Source organism: Leopardus geoffroyi, chromosome C1, assembly GCF_018350155.1.
Source record: "Leopardus geoffroyi isolate Oge1 chromosome C1, O.geoffroyi_Oge1_pat1.0, whole genome shotgun sequence".
In the NCBI taxonomy this organism is placed as follows: Eukaryota; Metazoa; Chordata; class Mammalia; order Carnivora; family Felidae; genus Leopardus; species Leopardus geoffroyi.
The window spans coordinates 218,283,929-218,308,517 of record NC_059328.1 but is presented as its reverse complement, the minus strand read 5'-3'; the positions used below and the strand labels follow the sequence as shown (position 1 = coordinate 218,308,517).

General features: G+C 46.2%; 2 long non-coding RNA genes across 2 annotated transcripts in view; one reads left to right on the top strand and one right to left on the bottom strand.

Annotated features, from left to right (window-relative positions):
- Nucleotides 1-16,539, top strand: part of LOC123599684 — a 39,248-nt gene extending 22,709 nt beyond the window's left edge. Inside the window, exons 2-3 of the long non-coding RNA XR_006713262.1 lie at nucleotides 4,454-4,548; nucleotides 15,316-16,539. This is a non-coding gene — a long non-coding RNA (uncharacterized LOC123599684). The remainder of the gene's footprint in view (nucleotides 1-4,453; nucleotides 4,549-15,315) is intronic.
- A 1,531-nt stretch (nucleotides 16,540-18,070) lies between these two features.
- On the bottom strand, nucleotides 18,071-21,610 carry LOC123599682. Its single transcript, XR_006713261.1, has 2 exons — nucleotides 21,072-21,610; nucleotides 18,071-19,549 (listed from the first exon to the last, which is right to left on the bottom strand). It is a non-coding gene; the product is annotated as an uncharacterized LOC123599682 (long non-coding RNA).
- Between the last annotated feature and the right edge of the window lie 2,979 nt (nucleotides 21,611-24,589).

Below are 24,589 nucleotides of genomic sequence, written 5' to 3'. Positions count from 1 at the left end.
CCCTGGTGTCGTGGTGCTGGCTTTACCCGAGTGCACAGCCCTAGCAATGTAAGGAAGCTTGGCAATGTGGCCTCTGGAATCAGAGAGTCTTGGCTCGAATCAGACTTGGACAGTTACTCAGTATGCGATGTTGGGTAAGTTGTGTGACCTTCCCAGTTCTCATTTCTTCATATTCGAATCAAATGATGTCAGTTATTCATTCCATAAATGTTTATTGAACACAGACCTTGATCCCGGGAATGTAATGGAGTTTCCACACCTGGAGTGAGACGGTAGTGAACACAAGGACTCTTATCTAATTATCATTCTGTAAAACCACAAGTGCGTTCAGCAGGCTGGAGCAGAGCACCACGTTAGGAGAGCCCACACGAGGGAACGTGAACTTGTTAGGCCTGTTAGAGAATGAGTTAAGCAGGTGGGGACTGGAGGAAGCAACGTTTTCAGCAGAGGGAGTAGAAAAGGCAGAGTCCACATAGTAAAAGGAAGCGTGGTGACCCCAGGTAGTAGGGCGTGAGATAATAAGATGTGGACATTGAATGCTACCCTGACTCCAGTGTGGAGATGCTACCTCAGGTGACCTAGGGCAGAGGCAGAGGGACCGAGGAGTCTCCAGGGAACTCACCTGGCTTGCTCTCTGTTAGGGTCTGGTGGCTGGCTTTGCACGTGGGGTAAAGTAAGTGCTGTATAAACAATTTCTTCAGCGAATGAATTGTCTTGGCGATAGTTGTAGAAATGGGGAAACATGGATTGCAGAAACATTTAGGAGGTCAAATGGACCATCGTCGCTGCCTGTCCTAGGGTGGGTCATCATCTAGATGGCTCCACTGTCTAGGGCTGGGAGCCCACGTCCTGGTTCCACTAGCCATTGGCAATCTAGGGTGGCCTCAGCTGGGATGCCTGAAGTCTGTTGGCTCTGTCCATGGTTCCTTACCCTCCAGCCTAGCCAGGCCCATCTTGACCACAGGCAGACACAGGTAAGCAAGGCTTGTCATGCAAGCACATTTCGGGCCTCTGTTTGCATCACTTTGCTCCGACCCTCTGGGCAAGCTGAGCCTGAGGTCAGACTGTGGGATCACTAACGAGTCACACGTTACAGGAGGGAGCATTGAAGCATAAGAGCCAGAGGGAGCGACTACTTATCGAACTACAAGTTAACTGACCCCTTATTCGTTCTCATTTTCTCTTCAAACTCATTGGTCAAGAAGCTTGTTTTTCTCTCTTAGTTCCCTCGTGGCCTTTCATTTCTGGGCCCGCCAGTTTTCCCCAGCTGTAACCTAACCAATTCCAAATTCATAGCCAGTCATGAAAATCTTCTAGAAGTGTCATGCTATTTATAATCCAAATCCCACCCCATGGTGTATTTAACCTTGAATATTGTAGGAGTTCACTCTCCGAGGCCATCAGCGATATCTCTTTCATAATGTAGAGTCATACTTTCTGTGGGTGGTAAAGCCCACAACGGGCACTGAGTATGTGCTTGTTGATTACGAACATCTTCCATATCACAAGCTTTATCCTTAGTCAATGTCTTTGGAACATAAGCATCATTGTTTCCAAAATGTCCAATTTGAGTCATTTGATCTTCCTCAGAAACATTCTCCGCTGTTGGCTAGGTCTCAGAAAACTCACACAGGCCACATAATCATAATTTAGTGACAACAACAACATCTGAAAACTACATAGTGCTTACCATATACCAGGCACTGTTCTAAGTGCTGATTTCATATAAAAACTTGAGGGTTCTACCCAGACTCTTCCCCGACGTGAATATGCTGGAATATGATGGAAATATCTCAAGAGGGTCCCAAGATACACAGCTGTACCACAAACAAACATTATATATTTGCTAAGAAAGTTTCCATAGAGAATGAGCCTGTTTTTTTTACTTAAACATATGGTCAAAGCCCTTCTGTTTGATTTATAACACCAAAGTGTTCACTCTATAAAAGGTACATTCCTTTCTTAAAAAAAAAAAAAAAAAACACAAATTTACAGTAAAAGTTCTGTTTTGTAGTTGCAAGAGCATGCCCCCAGGTGGAGATGTGGGGGTGATGAACCCAGCCTCTGGGCCCCGGGATTCCAAGACCGTCTCATCTGACTGATAAAGATGAAGGAATACGCGATAAAGCCGAAGATTGCTAAGGATTTCACAGTGCTCCCTCTCTACTTTAAACTGTGCTATAAAAATTCATTTCCCAACTGGAACTTGGCTCCAAAGGCTTACGTTTGAAAGGCGGCTGTCACACTGAGCCATACCTTCTCCCCAAGCGGAAAATAACAATCTATTTGATGCGTCTACGACCAAGAGTGAGAGACTAAGAAGAGAGAAAACTCTTTTAAGCAAATGAAAGGAAGAGTTGGTTTTTTATTTGGAATTCCTGGAGCGCTCTTTTGATGTTTAAAAATTGCCTGCCAGGATCTCACGGTTTACGTGCAGGTAATGGACATCTTCATTCTGGTGGTGACATTTAAGAGCGTCCAGTCCTGACAGGCAGAATCTTAATAGAAACCCAGGATGGAAATATGGATTATTTTATGATGTATGTGGAATCCACTGTTTTCTTGCTTTAAAGCAGTTCTGATATCTGGCAATTTCCTCTCAGTCTGAGCGTCCACGGCTCTTCGACATCACACACACACACACACACACACGCGCGTGTGTGGATATACCCCAAGGGCCAGAGCGGTGTAGAACGTTAGTTCTCTCTACTCCAGTGGTCATGGGCGAGGGCTGTGTTCATGCAGCTGGTTCACATTACAGTGCAGCATGTGGCTGCCCCGGGTCTCCACATAGTCTCTTAATTGTTGTGGCTAATGAGCATTTCCTCCCGTCATTCCTTCCAGATACGTTCCTGGAAGTGGAAAGTCCAGGCAAGCAAGCTGGTCACCACGATACGGTCACCCACAAAAGGCGTGTGCTAATTCTGGTGCCTCTGGCCTTGCTGTGTGCACAGGGGTGTGGGTGCCTTCCATTTCCACCTGATTTCACCCGCACCGGACGTGGTGGTTGCAACTTTTTCTGATCTAGGTTTAAGATGGTTCTTGCATTTAAGACGGGGTCTTCCGCTAATTTCTATTTCAGGTGCTGGTTTATTCATTTTACCTTATTTTATGTGCACAGTTTTTGTGCTGGGCTACGACTCATTCTCCCGGAGCATCTGAGTGTTTTCCCAGGGCGTTATCCGTGTTAACCATACTTGTCCACACACTTCATGTAAACATTCTGTCTTACATGCTACTCTCTGTAGTTTCTTTTTATATCTGTAATTCATTGTCAAGTTAGCTAATAGACATTTATACACTGTCCTCTTGGCCTCGGGAGTAGATTCCCGTGATCCATCACGTATGGATACGCTCTGTAGTTTAACCTAGTACTTTTTATTTTCATCAATGTCGTAAATTATTTTTATTTTTATTCTTATTTTTTTAAGTTTATTTATTTATTTTAAGAGAGAGAGACAGCGCACAAGCAAACAAGGGGCAGAGAGAAAGACAGAATCTCACGCAGGCTCTGTGCCATCAGCACAGAGCCCGATGTGGGGCCCAAACTCACGAGCCATGAGATCCTGACCTGAGCTGAGATCGAGTCAGGTGCTCAACTGGCTGAGCCACCCAGGTGCCCCTGTTGTAAAAAAAAAAAAATTTAATTGACTTGCTCATCAGTTTCCTTCACGTCTTGTTTAATATTGAAAAAAGGTATTATTTTTATTTCTTCAAAGGCAGGCTGTTTTCTGCCGATTTGTCTCTATGAATATGCTTGCAATCATTAAATACCCTCCTTTATTTGGGGATCACTGTGTAAATTATGGATTACATCAGTTTTTCTCCAAATTGCGACATTATCCCAGTGTTATTTCTATTACAATTCATCCTTAGCTCTTTGTTGTACAAAGATCGTGGAATAATATGCTGGGGTTCACTCTGCCTTGGGTATTCTATCCGTTCGTCTTTATTCCCATTTCTGAACAACTCCACGTGGCTTTTTATTATTGTTACAGCAGCTAATATTCTATTTTCTAAAAAGGCTAAGTTTCGATTCAGTTTCTTCTATTTGGGATATTCTCTACAATACCCACACAGGGAAAAGACTCCAGGTTTGGGGAACATGAAGCTCATACAGTTGGAGGGGGGGCTCTCTTAAGAAAGATAAGACAAAATTATAAACACAAAATGTCTGAGCTGCCTGCGAAGGGCCAGGGAGCCCAGGGAGTACGAGGGGCCCTGACCTCAGCTTGCTGACTTTCGTGGGGATTCTTCCTGTCCCACCTGTGTCACGGGGCTGCATGGGCGGGTCTCACAGGCACCTGTGTCACGGGGCTGACTGGGGATTCTCACACAGTGGGTTACAAAAAGAGAAGCCTGTTTATACTTTAACTGGAATCACACTGTATCTGTAAACTAGAACACAGTGTTTTCCACTTAATTTGTCTTCTTTTTCTAACCTCCTCGCAAGGCTTTACGATGTTGCTCATCCGTTCAGCAATGATTCATTGAGCACCTCTTCAGCAATTCTGCAATTGTGCAAGGTTTTTTATGACGGCATCCATTGTAAGTAATTTGATTTATTATGATTTCAAATCCTTGAGTCTTTTATAAATGGGATCTTGAATTTCAAAATGGTTTTATTTGCTAATGACTTCGCTTATTTTCTCATGGCTAATGACTTTGCTTGATTTTTTATTTTTCCTGTGTATTTTTCTTATAGCTGTCCCTACCACAAAGGCTTATATATTAGCCTTTCGGTTTTCAGGTAGTTTGTCTCTTAGATTTTCTTAGGAGTAGAGTCAGGTTGTTTTCAACTAATCATATTTTAAAATTCTAGTGTGGCTGTTCCCTGCTTAAAACTCCCCCGTGGGCCCCTAATACCCTTAATTAAACAAATGTTTTTAATTGTTGCAAAAAAAGATAACATAAAATTTGCCATCATAACCATTTTTAAGCGTGCTGTTTATTAGTGTTAAGTATGTGGAAAAGGTCTCCAGAACTTTTTCATCTTGCAAAACCGAAACTCTGGCCCGCTAAACACTAACCCCCCATTCTCCCCACAGCCCCTGAAAGCCACCATTCTACTTCCTGTCGCCAAGAATCCCACTCCACCAGGGACCTCATGTCAGTGGCATTGTGCAGCTTTTGTTCTTTTGTCCCTGCTTGTTTCACGGAGCATAATGTCCTCGAGAGTTATTCAAGTTGTGGTGTGTGATAGGATTTCCTTCCTTCTTAAGGCTGCAGATTATTCCCTTATGTGGGTAGACCGCATGTTTTTCCACTCATCTGTTGATGGATCCCCACCCTTTTGAAGGAATCCCAACCCCCTCCCAAATCCCTGCGTAGTGGTCTTCTCTCCTCTGAGACCTCGCCCTGGTTTGCCTCCTCTGACCTGTGGCTCCCTCTCCACTGCTTTCTTCCTTGTCCCTCAGAAGACGCCGACTTTGTCTTTGCCTCAGGGCCTTTTCACATGCTTTCTCTTCTGCCACTAATGTTCTTCCTCAAATCTTTCATGTCAGATGTCACCTCCTCACTGAGGCCTGATTACTCATTGCAGTAGGGACCCATGTCAAATATCTCTCCAGTGAACATTCTCGCCACTATTTATTTTTCCTGTGTTATTGCATTGGGGGGAACTTAAAAGAAAACATAGAAGGAGTGGAAATGGTGCTTATGTTCTGTTTCATTTTTGAACTGAATTTGTCTTTCAAATGATCTACCATATTATGTAGCATGTGGCATTTTAAACAGTGGTTAAGCATTTTAAGGAAGGGATTCTCTTTTTTAAGTTTGCTTATTATTTTAAACTGAGAGAGACAGAGAGACAGAGAGACAGAGAGGGAGGGAGGGAGGGAGAGAATGCAGGGGAGGGGCAGGGAGAGAGGGAGAATCCCAAGCTGACTTCACACGGTCAGTGCAGAGCCCAGGGCAGGGCTCGAACTCACAAAATTGTGAGATCATGACCTGAACTAAAATGAAGAGTCAGACGCTTAGCCTACTGAGCCCCCCGGGCGCCTCAAAGAAAGAATTCTTGAAATAGTTCTGTTAGGAATTTATGACGCACTTCAGCATCTATTTGCAATGTTAGTTCATTTATGCAAGGACAGCACGAGCCAGGGACCTCTGGATCAGACACCTTCACCCTAAAGGAATGGCAGTGACCCCGTGTGTCACTGTGTTAAAGGACTTTAATCGCTTAGTGTAAGAGGAGTCACCCCTGCATTAAATGACTCTCTAAACTTATTTTGATATTGATTGGAACAATTAAAGCCAACGACATCTCTGATTGAAAAACGCGGGCGCGTAAAGACTGAACTATTTGGAAATGCTGAACCATGACATTTCATGTGCCTGACCTCTTGGTTTATGGCCCTGTGCTCAGAGCTGTCCACAACTGACAATACAGTTAAACCATCTCAGCAATGTCTTTTCCACACATACCCTGGCAGAACAGGAAGTCTGGCCTTAGAATCCTCCCCTGCTGTGACAAGGCACTGGGCTGTGCTCAACGTGCAGGGTGCCTTGGGCTTGCAGGGGTGTCCTTTCTGAAATCCTGCCCGTGCAGGGGATGCGGCATGCTGTGTGGGAGCGCTGTCTACCTGTGAAGTTAGTTCAGCCGGGGGTTGGTGTCTTGCCAGCTCTAGGGCCCTGGGCGGGGGCGGGGGGGAGGGGGTTGCTTAACATGCTGTGCCGCCATCTTGCTTTCTGTGTCATGAGAACACAAGACGTGGTTCTCAGGGGCATCGGAGGATCAGAACTTAGAGACGGTGCCCAAACCAGAGCAGGTGCTCGAGAGACAAGAACTCTTGTTAGTGCCTTATGAACCTTGCTGTCATTCCTTTTGTTTTTACTCAATTAATTACTCAAGTGTACCCACACCTGTGTCTCTGTGTCTGTCTCTCTCACTTTTTCTCTCTCCTCCCTTGTGCTTCCAGCCACACAGATTTTTTTTTTTTTTTCAGTCTGATACTATCTGTGATCATTTGGAATCTATACTGAAGCTGTTGTTTCAAAACATCAGACTGACCCACGGGATGAACTTCAGGTTGAGTCCTATAATGAAGAGATTGTTGACTCTGAAATTATTCTAAAACATGCAGAAGAAGGAAAGTGTCATGTTGCTGGACCAAAATGGAAGTTGCATGTGAGTCAGTGAAACCAGATATTCCATGACCCTATGGGCAAATCGAATGTGTACAGAGAAGCTTTGGTTACATTTCAAAGAGAAAACCCATAATGAGAGAAGCCAGGGTAAGTGATGAGACACCCCAGCAGAGACCTCTCTGGGTGACAGCTGGGGCGATGATGGGAATCCATACTTGGTGATGGGCCTGTAGGATATCCAGCACGAGACACATCTGCATGGGCTGCAGCTTCAACACCAGACTTTTATTTCCTCCCAGTCATGGAGGCTGAAAGTCCAAGACCAAGGTGTCCACAGGGTTGGTTTCTCCCGAGGTCTTTCTCCTTGGTGTGAAGACAGCTCCTTCTCCTTCTTCTCTACGCTTGTCTGTGTCCTAATCTCCTCTTCTTGTAAGGACGTTGTCATATGGGACACCCCAGTGTCCCGCCCCAGTGGGACCACCCCAGAGACCGCATTTCACGTTAATTACCTCTTTAAAGACCATGCCTCTGAAGTAGACTCACATTCTGAGCTCCTAGGGGTTAGGACTCCAACATATGAGATTTGGGGAACATAGTTCTTCACGTAACAGATGGGTTTCCTTCTCTATTTTGGTCCTCTGTGGCTTGTTTTCTTTCTTTCTTGTTCTCTAACCTACAAAGTAAAGTGGCCTCTGCCTTCAGGATGTGTTACTCAAACAAGCCGTCACCCAGAACCTAGCGTGGGGTGCTTTAGTGCTTGTCCAACTTTAAATCACCAGCGTGTGAAGCCTGGCATTCCTTTTCTCCAGCAGTAATGTCTCTGGGCATTCTCCTATTACCTGGATTTGTTTATTTTTAAGTGGGGTAATTCCAAAATGGAGAGTAAATGCTTCTATATTTTGTAGTACTTTATGGTTTATAAACACATTTTAAATATATATGCTTTTGGGGCACCTGGGTGGCTCAGTTGGTTGAGCGTCTGACTCTCGATTTTGGCTCAAGTAATGATCCCGGGGTTGTGAGAGGGAGCCCCGTGTCAGGCTCTGCACTGAGCGTGGAGTCTGCTTGAGATTCTCTCTCTCTCTCTCTCTCTCTCTCTCTCTTGTTTTCCCCTGCTTGTGTGCTCTCTCTCTCTCAAAATTTTTTTTTTAAATATATGTTTTGACTCTGACAAATAAGGTACTTCTGTCATCTCTGTATACGAATTTATTTCAGTTTCTTGAATTGAAGCCATGATAATGTAGAGAGAGGTTTTTTTTTTTAACGTTTATTCATTTTTGAGAGACAGAGATAGAATGCGAGCAGGGGAGGGGCAAAGAGAGAGGGAGACACAGAGTCCGAAGCAGGCTCCAGGCTCCGAGCTGTCAGCACAGAGCCCGACGTGGGGCTTGAACTCATGAACCACGAGATCATGACCTGAGCTGAGGTCGGACACTCAACCGACTGAGCCGCCCGGGTGCCCTGAGAGAGGTTTTTAAAAAATATTTCACATATAGCCAGATTATGTTGAGCAGGTACCCCGATTTAACTGTTTTCTAAGTTAAGCTAAGAAAGGTAAATGTTGGAAAACGAAATATACGTGTCTTTAAATGACTAAAGATATTACACATGTTCACAAACAATCCACATCCACATTGAAAACCCAGGTCAATATGAATAACTGATCAAAGAAAAACAATAGAAAGTCAGGAGTAAAATTGTCCAATGTAGCTACAGACTCCCAGAGGTGGACTTTGATTTGGGGGAAATCAGAAAGTGCCACCCTCTGAGATAGGAGCTGGAAGTGATCAATATAAAATATATGAACTATTGAAAGTATAACAAAGAGGGGCGCCTGGGTGGCTCAGTCGGTTGGGCGTCCGACTTCGGCTCGGGTCATGATCTCGCGGTCTGTGAGTTCAAGCCCCGCGTCGGGCTCTGTGCTGACCGCTCAGAGCCTGGAGCCTGTTTCGGATTCTGTGTCTCCCTCTCTCTCTGACTCTCCCCCATTCATGCTCTGTCTCTCTCTGTCTCAAAAATAAATAAGCTTAAAAAAAAAGAAAGTATAATAAAGAAATACTATGAACATATCTGTGCCCGCAAATGTGATAATTACATAGATAAATGAAATGGACCAATTCCTGGAAAGACACAATTTACCAAAACTCATATCATCTGAATAAGCTTATATCTATTGAAGAAATTGAACCAATAATTAACCTTCCAAAAAAGAAAGTGCCAGGCTTAGATATATCCACTGGTGAATTCTACCAAATATTTAGGGAAGGGATTATACCAATTCTCTACAGTCTTATTCAGAAGACAGAAGTAGAGCGAATACTTTCTAACTGCTTTCTCTGAGACCAGCATTATCTTAGTACCAAAGATGAAGACATTATAAGAGAAGAAAATGACAGAGCAGTATCTCTCATGAACACAGATGCAACCCCCCACCCCCAACGAAATAATAGCAAATCAAATCTAATAGTTTATAAAAGTAATTAAACACCATGACCAAGGGAGTTATTCCAGGTGTGCAAGTCTGGTTCAACATTCAAAACTCAATTATGGAAGCCACCACATTGGATTGTTGGTCAGCATGTTGTGGAGGCCCAATGGTGCATCCACCCGTGTTGGCCGGAGGTTACTTCTGTGACGTAACAGGAGTCCGGTTCAGAGCAGCATTGAGTGGTGCCTGGGCTTGGGGATGGTGGTGTATTGTGCCCTTTTCCTAGAGAGTCCAAATGCTTAGTAACACTTTAAAGGCTCTGAAAGGTCTTACCAAGAAAACAAGCAAATCCTGATGAATTCATTTAGCCCAGTGTATTGTACAAGAGGCTCGATGGCAGGGTTCTCTCTGTAGGGCCATATTCATAGAAGCTTAGCATAAGCCTTTGGCATGTATTTTCTCATTTAATCCCTTTCATTACCCTACAGAATTTGCGACTATTAGGGGCATCTGAGTGGCTCAGTCGGTGGAGCGTCTGACTCTTGATTTCGGCTCAGGTCATGATCTCACGTCATCGGGGCTCTGCACTGACAGCATGAAGCCTGCTTGGGATTCTCTCTCTCCCCCTCTCTTTGACCCTCCCTGTTCTCTCTCTCTCTCTCTCTCTCTCTCTCTCTTTCTAAATACATAAATAAATAAACTTTAAAGAAAAAAATTTCCAACCGGCAGTACCCACGCTTTACAAATGATGACACAGAACCTACCAGAGATGAAATAAATCAACCCAATCAAGCAATGGTAGCAGCTGGACCTGAATCTCAGTAGCCGGACGCAGAGGCCACACCCTGTACATTCCCGCACAGGGACACTTGTGGGCTCTTGTGAGAGATTCCCAGTTCACGTGGGGGGCCCATCCCAAGGACAGAGAGGGGTACATGGGGCCTTCAGGGATTGACAACAGTGTTTCTCAGGATCACGCAGCCACTACTCCCTCTCTGGTCGGGACTCACTAGTGAACCAGTGGCAGAAATTTTATTTTCCAAGTGGACTCATCAGCTTTCCACTGAGGAAGAGTCGGCTTTGCTGAGCTACTGCTGTGAATGCATGCTTCTTCCAACAGGCACAACAGGGTTCTCGAGGGCAGCATAGTCATCCCGGGCTGGGTCACTATTAGGGCTGGTGTCCTGTGCAATGTAGGGTGTGTAGCATCTCTGGGCTCCACCCACAAGGGCCCAGCAGCACCCTGACCCCCGCTGTATCAACTGTAAATGTCTCCAGACACAGCCAAAGGTCCCCAGGGTCGCAGTGGCCCCAGGTGAGAACCACCGGGTGACAGGGCAGTGTTATCCAACGGCCAGCCATGTGCATGTCTGCAGAGCACGGACCAGAACCACTCCAGCCTCATGTGAATGGATAAACCTCACAATCCGAAGTTGCACGTGAGGCTGAAGGTTAGTGGCTGTCCCCAGGGCACCTGTAACGCTCGGCAGCCCCAGGAGGAAACAGATGGCCCGCTAGATCTGGTGGCTCAGGTGAGCTTGAGGACGTCACCACAGCAACGGCAGGGATGCTCAGGGATGGGGAGCTCCCTGGACGGGGCAGCGACTGGGAACTCTGATCATCCTCACACCTCAAGGGGCAGAGGAGGAAGCCATTTCCTGAACCTGGAGTATTGTATGCAAAGGCTGCCCGAGCCACACGGTGGCCATTAGGACAGGGGAGCAGGCTTCCCGCAGTCACTTGATGCGGGGAATCAGGGACACTACCTTACACACACTGTCCCCTTCCTTCCGGTCTCCTGATGTCCTCCCATCGGCCAAGCCAGCAGGAAGCCCGAAGGCAGAAAGCCTGTGAACGCAATCCCTGCTGGGTTTCTTCTAGATTCGCTTTCCTCAAATTGCTTGCAAGCCAGCATCATTGATTACATAATTCTTCTTTTCCTAGAATGGAGTGATTATTTGTTATATATTGAATTCTCACATACAATAATCTTGGTTTTGTTTATTCTGGGTGCAGCTTTAACGTGTCGTTTTAAAAACGGGTTCCTCATTATTACAAATCGTTGGCTTTTTGGTATGGTTTGCTATCCAATGGAGTTAGCAGGGCTAACTTTGCGGGCCAAACCATTGTTTTCCCATGACGTGTCTCAATTGACCAACAGTCAAACGCCCTCTGATTGCCTTGAGCAGAGTGCCTGGCCCTTGTTAGGAACTTATTGGCAGGGTTTGCTCTGCCTTTGCCTTCCTTTTCATTGAGAACAAAAATTTTTCTTTGAAATTGCCCCTCTGCATGTTGGCTGGCATGATTTATTTCATCCTGAATGTACACTTCGTTAGTCTTTTTTTTTCAGACTGGAATTTCCGACAGTAGCCAAGGCTTTGTTTTGGTTTTCCATTATGCCCCTACGTGTCATCTGAGCAGCACGGCTTTACCGTCAACCGACGTTTTGCCCAAGCACAATCCACTTGCTTGGTGCAAATGTTTTGTTCTTAATGAGGAAAATTAAGACTTAGTATCCACAAGGAAAAGCAAGATTTTGGTATCTGACATCACCCCTAATCCTTCGGGACGCTTGAAATGCACAACATCTGGGTACAATAAACAATAATAAGGCCTAATAATGTTTTCACTGCTCAGCATCCTCTTAATAACCTGTCTACAGATTTTCCAAATGCCCTGCACAAACAATAACAATGACGTTTCGAAACCACAGGCATCATTAGCTTGTATATCCTGAGAATTACTCTGCTGAGCAAAATAGGGACATGTACACGTGGTATGAAATTCCTGGCCGGGAGAAACATCTATCACAGCACATGGGGAAACGCTTAATGAGTTACATGGAAACAAAGCGTCCAGACTCCTCAAGTTTTGATTTCTGCTGCATCTTGAAGCAGGCACCGAGGACTCAAAGGCTGTGATGATTAAGCTCCAGTGGGAACCAGTGGAACAACGCAAACAAATTCAACATTCAGTTTGGCTAACTTTTTTTTTTTTAACTTTAAATCCATTTGGGTCTTGCACGGCTCTTAAACGTACTAAATAATGCTCGCAAGAATCCCACCAATGCAGCGGTAGGACAAGACCATAATTTATTGGAGGGATTGACCCAAACAAAAATACGTTTCCAGAAAAGGCACAGAATGACTTGACCTTTCTCTTCCCCGTTTGCCAAGCAATCCCGTGTCCTTGGCTCGGGCAGGAAAGAACAAGCTTTGATAAATTAGGTGTTGGGAGCACCCTCCTGCCATGTTAGGGTGGAGGGCTTGTTGGCATGCTTTCCCCTAATTACCTGTCATTTTCTCTCTTTCCTTGGGAATGTCAGGAAGCTGTCCGGAAAAATAATTGATTCACGTGGTGGGTGGGTCAAGACCTTTGGGAAGAAAGAATAAAATATCACATTCGAATATCTGTCTTGCAAACACTCATATTTCCTTACTTCCCACAATTCCACCACGCAAACAAGTGGCACGTGTGGATCGGTCTGTGTATTACCTTCCTTTGTGGTGACTGTGACCAGGAATATGAAGTACAGATATGTGTTCTCTTTCTTGAAGATGTCGCTAACTGAAGACGTCAATTATATAGGTGTAGGGGGTGGGGGAAGGTGCAAAAACCATGGCTGTTATTTCTGATAGGATATATGCAAAGGGCCTGACATCTCATGTGGGTTTTCCCGACAGTGAGCTGTGTCTTTCCAAATCAAGGCCCCAGCCCCACTTTGAAAAATCAAGGCCCCAGCCCCACTCTGGACATAACATTGGGGTTTTCCAAAAACCGGCTGTGGGCACATTCCCGAAACAGATCAGAAAACAGGTGCCCAGGCTGAAAGGCGCTGTGCTCACTCAAGGGGGTCCAAGACTTCCAAGGCAACCTCAGGAGGCTTCTACACAGTTAGAGAAGTAAGTGGGAGAGGGGCAGAGTCCTGATGCCAGGAGGCCACAGAAAACTCCATAAGGAAGCCTCTACTTAGGCACAGTATGGAGGCCCCTGTCCTATAACTGCTCCTAACAGAGCTGCTTTCCAGAAAGCTACTTGGGCAAAGAGCCCAGGCTCAACAGCCAGGGCTGGAGGAGAGGGGCAGTGGGCAGGGGTCTCAGCAACCCTGAAGGGTTCCCTGTGAGCCTGCTGTCATGTGCATGCACAGCTGGTAAAAGTGGGCTCTTTGGGAGGGTCGCGCCCTGGCGTCTCGGGGGCTCTGACTGCTAGCAGGTGAGAGGCTCTGCTCCCGGGGTTGCTTCCCCACCTGGGCCCTGTGCACCTGTAGCCTCAGCACTGGGAAGACATACCTTCTCTCTCCCCGCTGTCTGGGACCAAAAGGAAGAAGTAAAGCTGTTTGCATTTTGGACTTTAAAAAGAGAAGTGTATAAGGAGGCATCTGTTGGTGAAGATGTCCAGTTCCAGAAATGCAGGTAACCTTCCAAAACAGAACAGGCCAACAAGCAGACTTCTTGGCATGAGAGAGCCGTACTAGCGGGGCCTCAGCCTCTGAGTTTTCATGGGAAGGATGTGACGCCAGCATCCAGTATTGCCGAGTCCTGTCCCCTACTGTGGCCACATGGTGACATTCCCGGAACCGGAAGTGCCCTGACGACTTACAGCAAAAGTCGCCACAGGTGAGCCCTTGAAAACTGAACAGTGATGAAAACGTGGAAGCAGCAATGGTGAAGATATGGTATAAAATAAGTTGCATGAAATGAGTTAGTTAATCAGTAACCATCGATAACAAGATCATACAACTTGATGCAAAAGTAAAGAAAAATAACATACTATAGAGAAATGACCTGTTATATAAAAGTCATGCAATGGTGATAATTTGCACCTCAAATTCCCAATGATTTCAGCAAAATCTTGGAAGGGAGGCTGGGCAGAAGAAAAAAAAATATTAACATGCTACTTGTTAATTCTTTTATGTGGAGGAGCTAGGAGATGCAGCTTATAAATGTTGATGGAAAAGTTATATTATTATTATAATGCTATATGTAGTCATTACTGTTGTACTTAGAAATGTAAACATTACTATTGTTAAAGATAAGCAGAAAATTTCTAAAAATAATAACAAGAAAAGAGAGCAAGCGTTGCTTATGCCATATGGCAAAAAGTAGGGAAGGAAATAAATTGGAAACATGAAGAAAACATAAAAAATAGAAACCATAAACAAAGATGACAGACTGAAGACCAAGCAAACAGTTAATGCAGCAGAATAAATGTGTTAAGCTATTGTATAAACTCTCAGACCATATAAAAACAAATGCAAACTTGTAATTCCTTTCAAACTCTCTTTAAAACATGATCATATTAATGGAGAAGGCAGATTTTTGGGAAAAGGATTTCCCAAAAAGGGAAAGAAGAAGGAGAGAAAACTAGCAGGAAAGCATCCATCCATCCATCCATCCATCCATCCTTTATTCATTCACCCAACCCATGTCTGCTGAACGTCTACCAGGCATGAGGTTGGTTATGGCCTATGGAATGGAGAAAGAGACACTGTGTCAGTTCTTGGGAAAGTGACATTCCAAAAGAGGAACAGAGACATGGCTAAGGTGTTTCTCTCTTTCGGTGAAGGAAAGAACAAGAGCACCCTGCCCCCTGGCCCCCAGGGAAGACATCAGTTAGAAGTATTCAGAGTCATTAGATAATGGCTCATATATGTCTATATATTTCCTGTGGAAAAAAATCAGATCAGATAACTAATATATGCCCATGCACTTAAAATGGAACCATGCTGTGCACATTTTGGTTCTTTTTTTTTTTTTCAGTTCCTAATACTAACTTTTTTTTTTTTTTTTTTGCCACAGGGCCACCTCCCAAGGTGGACGAATACTAGCCATCCCACACACCAGAGCTTGACCCTCTATCACTCTGTTCAGTGGGTGAAGTCTGGAAGCTGGTTGAGGACAAAGGGACTCTGAGTTACACATGTGAACTTTTCTTACAGCAGAAGAGTATAAAGGGATCAACCAAAGTAAGGATTCAAGAAATCCACCTGCACTGAATGGGGAATTGAATTCTTGCACACTCCAGAGTGGGATGGAAGCATGAAATTGCTTTAAACTATTTTTACAACTGGTCAGCCATTGTGCTAGGTCTGAGATTTTCCCTAGTTCATGAAAGGTTTTTAATAATTCTGCACATTTTTGGAACCACTCAGGGTAAGTGTGAGATGATCAAAACTTTTTATGTGACCTCCGTCTAAGGGGTTCACACCTATTCCTGTTGGTGCCTGTCTAGCTTGGGGTCCCCCAGAAGCAGACCCCATGACCAAGATGTGAGTGCAGGTTGTGAGCTTTGGAGGTGATCCTGAAAAGCAAGAGCAAATGAGTTGGGAAAGGTGTCAGGGAATTGTAGGAAACCAGGGCCAGTTGCCCTAAAGAGCAGATTGCCTCTCTGGGCATTTGGGGTTCATTGAAGTCTGGGAGACCAGAGAGAACATGCTTGCAAGTTGTCCCTCCAGAAAGGTGGGAAGCTGGATGACTTACCCACCCACTCCCTTCCATCATGGTTAAGGGCTGCTCTGGGCTTTGACTCTCCAGAGCGTTTAGCCAAGCCAGGTTCTGCAGCCGCAAAAAGTCCTCTGACACAGGGTCACAGGGACTTGCAGCAAGAAGCCATGGGCACACCCATGAGTGGAGGCTGCTGAGGTGACAATGACGGACTCTAACACTATCTAATAAAAGGTTGTACCTCCACTCTCCTCTGCTGCTTTTTTGTTTTCATTTCTTTGTTAAGTTGGTGCTTTGTGTCTTATTCTGATAAACCACTGTGGTCTTGCTCTGTTGTACTTTCCCTCCCTTTCATCCCTCCTTCCTGTCTGCAGATGTTTATTGAGCAGCTACTCATTTTAGGCCTTGGCAATGATGGATGACTGGAAATTTGTGTGCACAGATCTTTAATGATGCTGTGCATAAGCAAAAAATACTGTGGACCTTCAATTGTTTTCTAGTTCAGAAGTTGGAAGAAGGTATCCATTCATGTATCTGCCCATCCATCCATCCATCCATCCACCCACATCCATACATGTATCCATCCATCCATCCATCCACCTGTCTGCCCATCCATCCATCCATCTGCCCATCCATCCATCCATCCACCCGCACATCCATCCATCCATCCATCCATCCATCCATCCAACCATCCAACCATCCACCCACATCCATCTGTCCACACATCCACCATCCATCTATCTGCCCATCCATGTATCCATCTACCTGCATCCATCTGTCCTCCCATCCATCCATCTGCCCATCCATCCATCCATCTACCCGCATCCATCTGCCCATCCATCCATCCATCCATCCATCCGCACATCCATCCATCTGTCTGCTCTTCCATCTACCTACCCATTTATTTATTCAAAAAACATTAATTGAAGGACTGATGTGTGCTGGGAAGTGCCAGGCAGTAGAGACATAGCAGTGAACAAAACGGGTAGCAATCCTGCCATCAGAAATCCTGTTTCCTTATGAAGGGGACAGACAAAAACAGGACAGATAAGCAAGTTATGTAGTATGTCAAAAGTCAGTGCTATGGAAACCCTAAAGCAGAGGAGAGGGACAGGGAAAGTGAAGGGGCAGCTAACATTTTAACAAGAATGGTTGGGAACAGTTCCTCAGAGAAGATGACATCCTTCTTACAAGGAGAGAGGAAGCTGGCCATGGAGGTACCCACAGAGGGCAGAATTCCTGACAGAGGGACAACAATAGCAAGGTCTGGAGCTGTGGTGCCCTGGCATATTCTAGAAATAGAAAGGCAGTGCAGCTGGGCCACTGGACCCTACCCAGAGGGTAAGGAGGAGAAGGATCAAGCAGGCACCGAGGCCACTGGTTGGGATGAGAAGGCCTGAGAAGCATCGGAGCTATGTTCAGTGATCCCACTTGGGTTTTAACAGGATCAGTCTGGCTGTTGTGTTTAGAATAAATAAAAAGGAGTGACATAGACCCAGGGAGCCTGGAGAGGAGGAAGTACAATGGTCTAAGTGAAAGACACCTGCATAGGACAGGGCTGCGGCTCATAGGCTGTGCCCACACAATGCTAGGGGGCGCCATTGCAGCAAACGTTGTTGGAGTAGTGCCATAAGATCCTTCTGCTTCGGCCAGGGAGTTGGCAGTGGATGGGATGAACAGTGCTAGGGTTCTGGATCTATTTGGAAGCCAAGTCCAACAGGACTCGCCAACAAGGGCCTTTTCACATTGGAAATGGAATCATCTTTTATTGTTTTCCTCAGAAGGTTCCTCTCCACAGACCAGGCACAGGGTAGAACTTTCATTTCGATTCTCAAGAACCAGCAGAATGGCACCGAGTGTTCCCCTGGTTTTGTCATAGGTCATCAATCTCCCCAGAGCCTGGGGAAGACAGAGTAGAAAGTGAGCCCAGATATATCTTTGGAGACAAGGTGCCTGTAAATAGAATGTCATATGTGGTCAGTGACATTGTAGGAATTTGTGTTTTCTGAAGGGAAAAATATTTTGTCTTTGATGGATTTTCTGTTTTACAGACATAATTAATCACAACGTCTTAAGAAATCAATTTCTCTAATAGCAAAAATAATCTATGTTTTGCCAACTAGAAACACCACTTTTATTTAAGAAACACTCTCCCTTGGTTGATTGTACTTTTTGGCGCCAGGAGCGAGAATTCTGTCCATGTGCACAGATTATAATGATTCACTGAGGAAATATGAAGTTCTTAGACCAGCAGAGAGCGTTCAAATGCCTTTGCCTTACCAAATGGATTCTCATTCAGAAATGGATTTGACAAATAAACAGTAAAATGTCCAAGAACAATTGTTTTGCAAATTTCTGAGCAATAAATACATGTTTCTACAGAGTGTTACGCAATGATGCGGAATCCGAGAATTTTTAGAACACGGCAGGTGTTTACTTAGTCCCCAGGTCCTGCCCCCAGTGTGCGACACGCCCCCCCCCCCCCACCTCAGTACCACCAAGACACGGGCTGTGGTCTCTTCCAGCACAACCCGAGGCAGGCTGAACTGCCTGTGGTTTCCTATTTGAGCAATACTCCTTGGAAAGTTCTTCTGTTAATTGGAAATCCTCCCTTCTGTAGTTTCCCCATCGGCCCCAGGTCTTCCTTCTGGAATTACAAAGGATTCGTACAGTTCTTTTTTCAAAGAGAGGAGGACGGCTCTCAACTTGTAATGTTTCACTTTTCTCCACCCAGGCTTTCCTGGTGACTTCGTCTGCCGCCGTGACCCGCTCTTAAGACCGTCTTCTCAAAGAAGCCATTTTCATGGAGGCATATCAAAGGTCCCTTGTTCCTACAGAGAGTCACCCCGTACTTTCCACATCCATCCTTGTGTTTCTGGAGGGGGCCACATCCAGGCCCATGCCTAGCACGCCTCGCTCTTGCCATTGGCCCCAGAAAGTGGAATCACTTTGGGGGAAAAGTTACACTTATTTGAAAACAGCCAGGGAGCTCACACTTGGCTCACCCCGGCTCAGATGTTCAGGCTCTGTTGGAAGAGAAAACCCAGCATCCCGAATCCACCAGGGTCCGGCAGAAATCTCTCAAGAGAAAATGGCTTGATTTTAAAATTTTAACTGCCTTTGTCATTTTCCTGCCAGGCTGAACCTTGTATAAATGTGCTTTTAATTAAGAGCTTTGCTTATCATTCTCCTGCTCTGTTTAGTTTCCAGCAACTGCGTCAAATAGTCTCAGTCAACTTCTCCCATTAACATGAAGGCTGCTGGTGCACGGGAGGCCTTGACAGGAGCCAGCGGTGCCCGCCTCATTTTGCTTGTCGTGGCGGCCTGGCTGCTGGCTGGCGTCTTGACTGTGGCGTGATGGATGGCGTGCTGCCGTGGGCAGGGCCACTGGGGGGACGTGGCTGGTGCCGCACATGTCTGTCGCCTGCCTGAGTCCAACCTGGGTGAACACAGAGGACACGCCTCTGGGGTGAGGTGAGGTCAGCAGAGAAGCTCTCGTTCCTTGCTCCAAAGGACACAGCTGCAGAGTGTTTTGGCTGTGGGGGTTTGTCGCTGTCCCAGAGTCGGAACTTGGAACAAAGTGTCTCTTCTCAAAATTAAAAAAAAAAAAAAAAAAAAGGTTAAAAGAAAGAGCAACAGAAACACAAATAAGGTGAGGAAAGTGCACCCAGCCTGCTGTGTGATGCAGGAGGAAACACCGGAGTCACCTAGAACGAGTTGTTGAAATTATCGTGGCAGGTGCTTTCTCGCCACACCGGGCTGGGTGATGTTTCTCCATTCTAACAAAAATCCCAGCATTTTCCGAGGGGTGTCAGTTGAAGGACATGATTTCAACCGAGCATCCAGGTGTGCTGACCAAACCTCCATTGGCAAGTTCTGACGCCTGCTTTCTTCCAAGGTAAATATTGACTCTAACAGTGGGTGAAAATCTGTCCCTTCAGGTTTTGTGAGCACCCCCTGACAAACGCATTCTGTGAGTAGGAATCATGGGACAGGGTTGTCAACTCAGACCCCGTGTTAAGCTCTCATGCAGGTATTTGAAAACAGTGCTTGGTGACACTGATTTCTTTTGCGTTAAGGAGGCTGGCGTTCTAGATCGGCCCCTGGGCCTGAGAGCTCAGCTGCTTGCTTGGGTCCCAAACCTTTTCTTGTGTCTGGAATTTCGGGAAAAGCCATGGTCTCCTTGTGTCCGCGGGCTAAGCCCATGGGTCCGAGTTTGCTTCTGCGGTTTCAGGAGTGAATTTCTTTCCACGGATCACCCGAAATAGGAATTTAAGTGCCTCCTGGCAGAAGGCTGACTGCTCTCTTTGTCATATTGCGATGAATGCTTTGGTGCACTACAGGAACCCAGGCTATGGAATGTCAGATCACCCATTACACATCATGCTTCTCCTGATGACAGACTCACGGACGAGGGCACTCAAAGCCCCACAACGAGTGGACGTCTAAGCTGCACCCAGGTTCCTGGGACTGATGGGCCCCATCCCGCCCCCCTACTGTGGCCTCCCAGGATCCTCCAGACCCTTAGAGGCGGGGGGTGGGGGGCTCTGACCTGGGCAGGAGGAGAGGGATGCCCTCCCTGGGCACGGTATAGGGTTGGGGGGAGGGGAAGCAAAGTCTCAGGCCTTTTTGGCCTGTTTGGCGCCCCTCTGTTTTGGGGTTCACGCAGTGGGGAGAGCGATCCCTGCCTGCTGTCAGTGCCTTTCTGGTATCTCCATGCTCCCTGACTCCCCCAGTGTTGATACGGTGACTGGGTCTCCCCCCCCACCGCCCGCCCAAGCGCCCCTCTGCAGTTCTGTGGATTCCCCCTCCAGGGGCCTCAGCAATGGTAGCCAGAGCAACCTGTCAGAGAGGATATGGTTTTCCAGACTGAAATACATCAGAGCCCCATCACCCAGCGGTGATCTCAGGCTTTACCCCCTAATGTGGGTAAAGGCGTGGGGGCAACGGGAACTGGAGCTCCAGACTCTGATCTTTCAGAAGAATTCCTCAGATTACATGTGAGGTCATCTTCTCCACAGGGCAAGCAACTCCCACCCACTTCCTTCCGGATCCCAGCTCCAGAACAAAGAGACCAGAAGAAGCAGGTTGCCCAGCTTCAGTCACCTCACCTGTAAATGTGGGAGCCCCTTCTCCAGCTGCCCCTACTGCGGGGCACGGATCTGGTGAGCATTCCAAGAGGGTGCATCAATTCAGTGACCGGTCACCCAGTTCATCCCCAACAAGCAGGAGCCTCTCCACCGGAGGTGCCTGCAACATATCTTCATGCATGCCCAAGGGCATCGCTAATGGAAACTGGAGAACACCTAGGATGTCCCCCACCTTCCCCCGTGAGAGGAACAGGCTCTGTTGATCTGGAATAGATGTTTGCAAATCAATGAACAGTTGGTCGGATGGCTGCTAAACATTTCTTGTAGAAGGAAAGCGAAGTAAGGGGTAGTTCACACGAGGTGATACCATTGCTGTAGAAAAAGGATCAAAGGGGCACGTTGACCCCATCTGTTGGTTATTGGTTTTCTTCAAAGAAATCCTACCTCTTGTGACCACTGGAATAGTCTGATATGAAATACATAGAACAAAACCCGGTGTGCATCAGAGGGAGGCAAGCCATAAGAGAGACTCTTAAGTACAGAGAACAAACTTAGGGCTACTGGAGGGGAGGTGGGTGGGGGGTGGGTTCAATGGGTGATGGGGAGGGGTGCCTGGGTTGTTCCGTCAGTTAAGCACTTGACTCTTGGTTTCAGCTCAGGTCATGATCTCATGGTTTGTGAGTTTGAGCCCAGCATGGGGCTCCATGCTGGCAGCGTGGAGCCTGCTTGGGATTCTCTCTCTCCCTCTCTCTCTCTGTGTTCTCCCCCACTCGCACTGTCTCTGTCTCTCAAAATAAATAAATAAACTTAAAAATTTCTTTTAAAAAGAAAAAACAAGTGGGGGATGGGCATTAAGGAGGGTACTTGTTGGGATGAGCCCTGGGTGTTATAAGTAAGAGATGAGTCACTGGGTTCTACTCGTGAAGCCAAGACGACACTGTATATTCACTAACTTGAATTTAAATGAAATAAATTTTAAAAATGTGTAATTTCAGATTTTGGAAGCACTTTTCCACAGGAAAGACCGAGAAAGAAGAGGGAGAAAGAGACAGAAGAGGCCAGGGCCAGATGGATGTTTCCCAGAGAGGGAACACTCCTGGGCTCCTGGTTGAGGACAGTGACAACAGACCAGGTCAACATTTAGTGCCCCAAGTGGTCTAAAGCATGGTGCTAGTTACAATACAAGATACCAGCTGGAAAGGGAAACACCGGATGGCCTGTCATCTGGACATTGTTCCGGGTCGGGTTGGGGGGGTATCTGAACAATTTTGCAATAAATCACCCGCCTGACTATAGAATAATAGCTTTTTTGCTTCCTCAGCTAAGGCAACTTACCTGTCCCAATGTCACCTCAGGGCCTGGGCTTCCCCAGAACCAGAAATCAATAGAAGGAGAGGCCAGACGAGGGTGTGCAGTGTAGCCTGGAATTTCTCGAGTGGGTCTGAAGAAACCAGACGTCTTCAGGACGGGGCTGACAGGGGCATGCTACCCCAGCTGCTCTGGTCCTCACGGAGAAACTGACCAATGGAAACACAGGTTGCGTTGTTTTTTTTTTTTTAACTTTATCAATTCCCTAGAAAAAGTCCCCCACAGCATTTGTTTTCCATTTTTAAGCTGTTACAAGAAAAATGGAGTGAGAACAGATGCCCCCCACATGTGTCCCTCATCTGAATCTACTCAATTGCCCCTCCGTCCCATGGCTGCCTGGCCACTTTCCTCTCCTCTGATGGTGATCCTTAACACAGGGGCTACCCTATCATCAGTCACCTTCCAGACAGACTCCATAGACTTCAAGCGTTAAAATCGGAGAATTCCCCACACGATCATTTTATTGGGGGGGGGGGAGAAGAAAGGAGAGCAGGAGAAGAAAAGCAAATTAAGTACAGCTTACATTTTCCACGCCCTCTGCTGATGCTAGATCTTGGCCAAGCCTCCTCCTTACCATGTGTTCCGCGTGTTGAATAACAAACTGAAAGGTTCGTTTCCAGGGTTATGTTACTGTTGGCTGATAGCGTATCATTTCAAGGGGGTCCATTTTTCTCAGCTCCTGCTCAAATCACTTTGGCAAGTTTAATCTGGTCTAACAGTTTTGCTATTTACAGCTGGAATTTCTGTATCTTAAGAGCGCCCCGGGAATTTCGCTGAGTGGCTAAAAGATTGACTTCCCGCTCTGAACCAGGTGGAAGAGGGGAAACATACAAAATATACAAGGGGGTGTATTGCTGAATTATCTCTGCTCTAAGAGCATTCCTATGGGCACAGGGATTAATTCCTGGTCTTCAAGCAGTAGAACACCCCCAAAGCCACAAGAGGGGAGCTCTGTGCTGGGAAACATGGGGGTTGGGAAGAGCACAGTCCCGGGCTCACTGATTTACCAGCCCTGTACTCTGGGGTGTATTCCTTGATCTCTCTGGGCTTTCTTTTCTTCATTTGCGGAATGGGGTTAATAAATCCCACCCTGGAGGGTTGTCCTAGGGATGGAACAGGTGATTTCCCAGGAAACATTATATCCACAAGTCTCCTCTCTCTCTCTCTCTCTCTCTCTCTCTCTCTCTCTCTGTCCCTGTTTAGATGTATCTCCATCCCCCTCCCTATCCAAAACCCTTTCTCTTGCTTTTCCTTTCTTTAAGTGTGTTTTGGATGATGCAGAGAATCATGGGAATTATGAGGGGGATCAGAGGAATTGTGACCCCCAATCCTCACAGATGACTGCATAGTTGATAAAGCTTTTTTACAAGTTTGACTCATCCTAGTCTTTTTTTTAATTTTTAAAAATAATTTTTTAACGTTTATTTATTTTTCAGAGACAGAGACACACAACACAGTTGGGGAGGTGCGGAGACAGAGGTGGACACAATCTGAAGCAGGCATCAAGCTGTCACCACAGAGCCTGACGCAGGGCTTGAGCCCACAAACCGTGAGATCATGACCTCGGCTGAAGTCAGACACTTAACTGACTGAGCCACCCAGGCGCCCCTGACAGTGACGATCATGCTGGTGACAGTGGCACTGAATGTTGACGGTCATGGCCGCTGACAATGCCGCAGGCTTCCTTGTGCCAACACTCTGTGAAGTGGTCCAACATACAGTCACTCACCTAATACTCACAACATCTTACTTGGTAGGACCATTTCCCCATTTTATAACCGGGATGCAGTTCAGAGATACCCAAGTTCACAAAGCAAGAGTGTAGCAGAACAAGATTCAAATCCAGTTTATATGACTCCAGGAGGCTCCATATCAAATCTTGGTCTGATTCTTTTTGCTATCTCAGGCAATAGATGGCAATAGAGAGGAAATAGTCCCTTTGCAGGAAACGATGTCATAAGGAAGTCAAAGAAAGAGACAGTAAGAGCATTCAGCAAATACCTTAGATGTCTATTAAGACTGGCTAGCGCACGGGACATTGGGGAGCCCTTGAAGTCGCCCACATGAGAGATGATAGGAGCAGGTGTATATTTTGTTCCTCGTCTATTTCCAGGCCCTTTGGCTACTTGTTCTGCAGCGGCCACCACTCTGACCAGCTCCGTATGGATTCC